The 9,300-nt window shown below is 35.0% G+C and overlaps 1 pseudogene; it reads left to right on the forward strand.

The window, feature by feature from the left end:
• The window catches only part of LOC101395637 (myotilin pseudogene), a 69,120-nt pseudogene extending 60,450 nt beyond the window's left edge, over positions 1 to 8,670 (forward strand).
• The last annotated feature ends 630 nt before the right edge of the window (positions 8,671 to 9,300 follow it).

Raw genomic sequence — 9,300 nt, forward strand, 5'->3', positions numbered from 1 at the left:
TGCACCTCCAAACTTCCAAAAATCTCCCGACTGATTCTTACAATCAAGGACCCACATATGCCTAATCAAGTGCCTTCATACAGAGACACTCATTTAGCTAAATTATTATGTATCGTAATAAAAAAGTAATTATTTGAATGCAAAACTTTTCACTATAGTGATAAAATAAGTACTCATGTAATATTTAAATATGAAGTGAAATTAAATAAACGTGTAGACACAACTTTACTGTAGCTTATGAATGTAATAAATTAGCATTCTTTCAGTATACAATTTTTAAATGAGCATTTTCCCTCCACTTTGGTTATATAGGCAACCAATTTAAACTTTATTTAAAATAATAAATATGAAGGCATAATCAAATATAAAGTTTGGCTTCTAAACTTACATTTCTTTTATCCACATTCATTCTCACTTATTGTTAACCAGAGTAATTGCCCAAGAAATAGACCTGAAATAAACAATTTATCAACTTATATGGATAACAGTACTGAAAATCCTATGATGGCCAAATGTATTGAGGTGTTTAGGGTATTTTGTGGACTTATATGAGATGAGATGTATTCTAGGAATGGGGATACAGCAATCAGATTTTCATCTCTCTCAGATGTACAAAGGCCATGGATAAACGAAGTTCCATAAATCAGATTTCATATCTCTCAAATGTACTGAAGCCATGGATAAGTGAAGTGTGCTGGTGGAAGGTATAAACTCAGGGTGAAGGGAGCCACAGCTGGTAATTCCAATGCCTCAAAATATGATACTAAGTCTTCATCTTCTAACCTACTACAATTGCTGCTTAGGAATTCATGCTTCTGGTTTATATATCTTCTGATTTAAAAAAAAAAATTAAAAAGCCAGAAGTCTGCACTTTATAATTGTGATATATACAACTTTGTAAATGTTGGCCAAAAAATTTTTTTGAAAACTTTTGTATAGGCCGACCCTATACAGGCAAAGTTAACACATCTTTCAGAGGAATTCCATCTGGAAATGGTGTGTAGACACTGAAGTTTTATTTTCAGTTATTTATTAGATCAATTTTCCACTTAAAATCCTTTAAAGTTTTTCTGTAGTCAGCCAATTAAATACTGATTTCTCAGCAAGCCATTCCCTGTCCTCCACAGTACAGGCCCATCCTCACTTAAATCCTTATCTCCTTCTTTTCCAATACTGGCGAGTACTCTTCTTCACACTACTTCCATACATTCCACTCTTCCAGTTTTGTTTCAAGGCCCATCTCAAGTGCTATATTCTTCAAAAAAAATTTTTTTTTGCCCCTTGACCCCACAATTGAATTTTATCTTTCTTTTTTGCCAAAGCACCGGGAGATATTTATTTTCTCAAATGACACAAGTCAGTTTGCTCAATGGTCATACAGTTGCTTGGGTGTTCCGTAGACAAAATGTCTGCACCTAAGAGCACATGCCAGCCTCCAAGCATGTCTAGCTTTGGCTTGGAATATCAGAGTGTTTTTAATGTTACATGTAGTTATGATGGCACCTAAGAGAACTAATGTGTACTGAGTGCTTATTCAAGGCTGGGCACCTGGTTTTATTACTGGAAAATATTCAAGTTGTTTTTTATTCTGCCAATGCTCCATAGGTTTGATTAAAACAACTGTTGTATTTAAGCTTTAAGAACTGATATATTTGCCAGGAGCTTTCTGTCAGAGAAAGGATACTTGATGCATGTGTTTCATAGCCATTCATTTACTTATTGCTATGCCTATGTTGTCAGCTGGGACCTGATATTAATGTACCCTTCAAGTGTTAAACAAAATGACAACTGTTGGCTGTAATATGAAAAAAGTAATGATAAAATTGATTCTTCTTGGTTATTTTTCTAATAGTAGTTAAAACAATTTTATGCCTATTGTTTATGAAAGGGGTATTATCTCAGAAGATCAACTCTTATTCTCTGCTGTAATTGATGCTCGCTCCAGCAGCTTCCATCAGATCAAACCACTTGCTTCCAGTCTCGCATCCTTCCACTTACTCCATGCACAGGTTCCAGAATCATCTTTTTAAAGTACATATTGATCATGCTACTTATCTGCTCAAAGGCCTCTCATGGCTTCTTGTGAATTTTAGAATGAATTCCAGTTCCTTACCAAGGCATTTAAGAATCCCTATAATCTGAATCTAATCTATCTCTCTCTATCATTATTTCTCTCCTATAATCCCACGATGTTGGACAAATTTGTTGCCTTATCAAAAATATTTTGAAGCTGTTTCAGTTAGGGTTTAATCAAAGAGATAGAAAACTCTCTAGGTATTTTAACAAGAAAGGCATTCAGTACAGGAAATTAAGTGACTACAAAACTGATAGAAATGCTGAAAGCCAAAAACTGGATTCTAACTTGGGGTCCAGGAATAATTCTCACAACAATGAAGAAGTGATTCACTAGAGCAGCCACTTCCTCTGAAGCCACCACAGGAGCTAACGTCAGAATCAAAAAGCCCCTATCAGAGATGACACCTGACTCTCATAATACTGAAAAACGGGCTGTGGAACAGAGCTGCAGAAAAACTAACACCAAAACTGTGCTGAAAAGTGATGTCTGCTTCATTTATTCCTCTCAGTTATCCTTTCCATCACCACTGTGGGGGAAAATCAGCTTCCTCCTTTGTGGAGAGAACACAAACTCTCTGGGAGACAGTGGTTGTCCTTCTCGAAACGCTTCTATTTTGTTTAGAGAGTTTCTTTTTCTGATATATCAGCATTTGATTGAGTGAGGTCCTCGACTGTTTATAATATAATATGATTATTTAAAAGAGAGAAAGTGTTCTCTGGTAAACTATTTAAAATACAGATAATTTAAGAAAGTGAGAGATCAAGAAACAATTCAAATATCTAAAAATCTAAATCTATTTTAACAGATTCTATTTCTGTTTCTTAATAGCTGAGCATTATAAGGAAGAACGTTTGTGATCTGGCCACTTTACACGAGTTACCTCTTAATCTTTCAACCACTTTTCATCCACCACCCTTCTAGACATTTTTATCCCAACTTAATAGATGAGGAAAATTAATCTCAGTGAGTAAAGAGATTTGCTCAAGTTTAAATAGAAAAGGTTAGCATTCAAAGCTGATGATGACTACTGCTAAGGCTTTCTCTTCTGTAAAATAACACTCATTGCTTATGTTTAAAATTTATGCCACTAGAAAACATTAAAAACTTATTGAGGTTTTGCATCGTTTAAAACTATGGAAGGAAAGTAAGTGGAAATAAACATGTTTCAGTTAAACTCCATAAAAAGGTAATTCTAAGTATATATTATTGTGAAAAAATAATTTACGTTATTTAAATAGTGTAGAGAGGATTATTTGGCAAGTTTCAAGTTACTCACAGGGGAAAAGCAATAGTATTTCACATTGTGGACAATTATTGGTACAATGTATACTTTTTTCCCCTTAATAATTGCATGTTCCCTTTTGTCACATCTGCACAAGACAGAATAATTAAAGTACATTAGGTGCATTGTGGAAGGGACATTTGGTTTTAATTAACATTGGACCATAAGAAAGGCAATTTGCTTTATAGTACCATTCATTATTTGATGCACACATACACACACACATACAGAGTCTGTGCACAGAAAGGCAGCCATGTGAAATGTTACAAAGTCTTCTCAATCTGGAGTTACACTAAGCCTCCCTAAAAATACACAAAATGTTTTACGCAGAAGGATTCCTTTCTTCTCTTTGACATTTTAGACAATTGTGTGACATTCTAATGTAAAATGATTTAAAACCAGAAGTCAGTTTTATAATGATTATTCCAAAAGTGGACTGGACAATCAGCAAAGCTACCCGGTGTTCATACACCGGGTAGTGGGAGACTCTTCTGAAATCCAGAACTCACTAGAGATTAAAATCACAAAGCATATTCAAGTTACACCTTAAAGAAGCAAGACTGACACTTCTGACTTGTCTAATACATTTTGATGAAAGAGAGGTTTTATCTTATAATTGAGTAAAGTGTCAGTTAAACCTATTTCATGTAGGGTAGGAATCCATTTAGATTGCCTGTGTGATAAACTGAGTTAACCTTATTCCCCGACCAGGAAGATATCGACATGTGTGTCAGTTAGCTTTCACTGCATAACAAACCACTCCAAATCTTAATGGTTTAACATAACAACCATTTATTCAACTCATAATTCTGTGATTTGGCAGTTGGGCTTGGCCTTAGTTAGGCAGTTCTTGTCTTAGTGGGGCTCACCCGTGTCTGAGCTCAACAGTATGGTCAGCTGGGAAGCGGTTAGATAGAATGAGTAGCTGGGAGAATGTCTCTGCTCTCCGATGTCTCTGACTCTTCAGCAGGCCAGCTGGGACTTGTTTACATGACAACTGAGCAGAATTCCAAGAAAAAGAGTGGAAGTGACTCTGGACTCCTGAGCCCTAGGCTGAGAATTGGCATGCTGTCACTTGTACTACATTCTGTTGGCCAACCAGGTCACACAGCCAGCCCATATTCAAAAGATGGAAAAAAGAAACTTCATTCCTTAATGGAAAGAAATTTTAAGCCACATTGAAAGGGCATGGACATTAGGAGGACTGAAGGATTGTAGCCAGTTCTTCAATCTACTATACCACATTGGGAAACAAATTTTGTTGGTGAGGTAGTTTTCTTGATAAGTGTCCTACAAACAAAAATAGCCTTCAGAGGAGGGATGTGTATATCTGGCTCTTCCAATCTTCTCAAAGCTTTTTTCATTGTCACCTCTGGCTCAACGTAAATATCTCCTGTGACTCCTCAGTGAGATTCATTCTGAACACCTTAGACGGCAGTGCAGCAGTTCTACACTTCCATCAATTTAATTTATTTTAACATCTAAATATTTGTACATAAATATTTTTAAGTATGGCCTTTCTCACCCCCGCAAGTTGATTCCCTGAGAATCTCTTACGAATATCCATGTCTTCAGGTAGTATTCTGTGTTTCTCACATCTGTATTATTCTTCTCAAATTTACTTCATACTTTTAGATATATTCTCTACATCTAAGGTCTTCCTTGCCTAAGATTCATTGCCTTTAAGGTGTCTTCTCTAATGAACTACACTTAATCTTTACCTTCATTTCAATTCACTTGGAAACTCGCTGTATCACATGTGTTTTAAGTATCTGTTAATAGTGATGATTTTATAACGTAGGGCAAGGGTAAAATTGTTTCCTTTGTAGCATTTATACAATTTACTACTCTAGGTATCTAATTGTTATTGGGGCTAAATTAATATATATCTGTGTATTTGTATGTGTGTGTGTATGTATGTATATACACACACAGAGATATGTACATATGTAAATATATATACATATATACCTACACATATATATGTACGTGTGTGTGTATAGATAGATGGTTACTTAGATAGATAAATAGAAAAATAGATATTGACACTTAAATTACCCATTTGAATGTCAGATATAATAACCAACATATTCTTAAAATTTTAAAATATTTGTAGACTCAGATAAGGCATTCTATTTTCTTCTTTTCACACCTTGATACATTCCTGACTAACAGTAATCAATTATATGTTGCATAATTGTGCCCATGGCGAAATTTTAAAAATTATTTTTGACAAGAATTACAAAAAAATTTATACTCTGAAATAAGGAGTTAATAAAGGGCAATGAAATGTGGAATGAAAATAGTAAGACTCTTGAACATAATGTACTGGTTTAATTTTTTTTTAATTTAATGTTCAGTATGTAAATGAAAATGAGAATTAAAGTTATATTCCTCTAGATTCTGCCAGAAACAATATCTTTGACTAATTTTGAATCTATGTAACAACAGAATATAGGTATTATAAATGTCATGACTTTATTATATTTCAATGTAATAGGAGTCCAAAACCTAAATTCCTTCAAATATCAGAGATATTAATTCATTTGTTTTAAGATTGGGGCGGAACCTTGTTTTTATCTTGATGATTTGTAGTTACGTATCTCTGATCACACTTAAACTATAACCCTTGCCTCCTTCAGAGATACTAATAGAGTAGTTGTTAGGAGCTGAAGCTCTTGTGTCAAATGGTCCTGGGGTTTCATCTCTGTTGTATCACTTAAATTATTGTGATAATAAGATACGTAAACTCTCTAGTGCCCAATTTTCTCATCTGCGAAATCTGAGTAAGAATCACACCTATTTTTCTGGTTATGGCTAGATGAAAAAATATACATAACATTATAAAAATGGTACCCAAAAAAGGTACATGCATCCTAACTTTCCTACGTACCAGTGTTTGTTCTAAGAAAAGTCAGTAAATTTTTCTTAGGCTTGTATTATTTGTGAAAAATGGGAATTAAAAATAACTACTTCATGGTATTATACATATCATAAATAAGATAATATGTATGCATGCACCTAGAATGGTTTCTAGGAAATCAGTATTCAATAAAGGTCAGCTTCCTTCTAAAAAAAAATCTTGAGGCCAAATTGTAGTGGGAGACTCTGTTAGCAGGCTAGGTAGTGAGGACAAGGAGAACAAGGTCAGGTGACTGTGGGCTGTCTGTGGTGCGTACTGTAAGTCCCCATCTTCCACAAGACCGTGAGAGTTGGAATATGGTGCGCTTGGCCAGAGCCAACACATATGGATAATAACACGGGTTGGTATGTATGCTACCATTTTAAAAATGAAGAAATCAAAGTTCACAAAGCTTGACATGCCCAAGGACATCCAGTTAGGTCCTCTGATTCCAAAACTCATGATTTGTTCTCTACTACTCTACTCTTTCTTTTAGTCACACACACACACACACAAAACCCTGAAAACAGTTTTGTCTGAAACAGACTTATAAACAGAACACTTTTACTTTACTTTAACATCTTATGACCACTGGTCTCTACCTCATGTTGCTCAACATTTTTTACCTATGAGCATAGGACAAAATAAATAATTGGAATGTTTTTAAACTAAATGTATTTCAAGGAGACCCTGGGCATTTACAAATCAAAACATCCTTCACAAGATTTATAAACTGAACTAAAATGAAAAATACTATCACCCAAAAATTATAGCCCACTTGAAAAGAAAATAATTTATGGTATTTAACGCATACTTTTATACACTCAAGTTACTATTCTAAATTATATTTTAATAATAAGCCCTTTAGACACTTAACTTTGTCTTATGTGAAAGAGTCTATCTAAATTATTTTGGCTTCTATTTTGTTTAATTAGAAATAGAATTCACAAGACAAACAATGCATATAAAAATACACATTTCGTGGAAACCTCCAGCTTCTCTAGCCAGATCAAACAGTCTTTCGTTATCATCTACCCCTTTAGTGCACAGAGCAAAGATTTTTCTGCCTCCTCAACAGTGAGTTCTCACATCACTGTGTCCTCTCCTGCTTTCCAGGCTTCTCTCCAGCAGTTTTCTGGTTCCAACCAGAGCCAAAGGATTAGAGCCCCCTATAACCAACCCATCCCCAGGCAGCTTCCTTGGCTCCATATTGTCATCACAGCCTGATAAAAGTAGCAGCAAAATTCCTTCCACTGTGGTGTCCAGCCGGAGTTGGCCAACCTGAAAATGCTGAGCCATCCCAAAGTGCCAATGCTAGACCACATCAAGGACTCCAGACCATGAAATACAAGGATCAAAGAAAAAAGAATCTTTGAGTCGAGATTTGGAGAGAAAGCTGAAATGTAAGAATGGCCTTCTCCAAAATGGAAATCAACAGTTAACATCTGAGAAGATGTCTTGCAGATTGCTGTGTTTCAGGTTCAAATGACAGTAGGGCACAAGATTTAGCACAGTGCAACTCAGAACATGCTTGACAGCAAGTTCCTATCTCACAAGTGAGAAGTAGGTCATTCTCAAAAGGAGATATGAATGATCAGGACGCAATCCAGGAGAAATTTTACCCACCACGTTTCATTCCAAGTGCCAGAGAACATGTCAATTGAAGGAGGAAGATTCTGCAGAGTGGACTTCAAAGTGAGTGGACTGCTAGTTCCTAAAGTTTCATATTATATAAATGGAAGACCGGTTCAATCAGATGATGTTCAGAAAATGATAATGTCTTATAAAGGTTTTCATTCACTCATTTTGAAGTGGTAGGAGCTTCAGATGCAGGGGCTTATGCTTGTGTTGCCATGAACAGAGCAGGAGAAGCCACCTTGTCTGTGCAGCCAGACATCCTTGCAAAAAGAATGAAGCACCAATGTTTATTTACAAACCACAGAGCAAAAAAGTTTTTGAGGAAGACTCAGTGAAGCTTGAATGCCAGATCTCAGCTGTACCTCCACCAAAGCTGTTCTGGAGAATCAGTGATGAGATGGTACAATTCAACACTGACCAAATAAGCTCATAGCGTGATAACTCTAGATTAGTTACTTTACTGATAAACAAGGAAGATGCTGGGTGATATACTACCTGCATTTAATGAAGCTAAGTTAATGAGTGACCCGACGTAACACAAGATTAGATGTTACAGCTCTTCCAAACCAAACTCTTGCAGCTCCTAAGCAGTCACACGTTCAACCAACTTTCAGCAAATATTTAGCACTTAATAGGAAATGTTTGGATGTGAAACAAGCTTTTAACCCAGAAGGAGGGTTTCAGCATCTGGCAGCTCAATCTGGACTCTATGAAAGTGAAAAATTTGAATATCTTTACCAACATTGGAAAACACAACAACTACACTCTTAATAACATATTTGATTAAACTTTTGAAATAAATCCATAGCTATATTAACAGATTATGGCTTTAATTAGGTAATATAACTGACATACACGTAGATACACAAATGTACATACACAAGTAATATACCTGATTATACACATTTGTATGTATAAATACATATATTTCTAGTATTATTTATCCCTTGACTCTTGCACATTTTAGGTAGGTCTTTGGTTTGTGAAGCCTATAGAAAACCTGGGTTTATAATTGTAGAAGACTATATTAAAATGTGGAATTTTAACATTTAAGTCATACACATCGTACAATTGCAGATCATGAATTAATATCAACTTTTTTTTTAACACATCTAATGCTTCTCATAAAGTTTACTGATACTACTCTCTAAATACTGTTTAGCCCATTTTCTCTTATACTTACTAACATTGTATATATTGTCTGAGTATTCCATAGTTTTATATCAAAAGAGAATAAACTTTCAAATGTTTAAAACAAACAACTAAAGAAAAAGCCATACATTTCCTCTTACACCAAAATAAGTAGCTATTTATCTAAGTTATTTTTTAGGGAAGAGCACCCAAAAGGGAATTAATTTGATTCTTTCTTCTGAGTCTGAGTTTTGTCTTCTTGCAACTCTA

Source organism: Ceratotherium simum, chromosome 4 (genome assembly GCF_057802395.1).
Source record: "Ceratotherium simum simum isolate JZ-2026a chromosome 4, ASM5780239v1, whole genome shotgun sequence".
Lineage (NCBI taxonomy): Eukaryota > Metazoa > Chordata > Mammalia > Perissodactyla > Rhinocerotidae > Ceratotherium > Ceratotherium simum.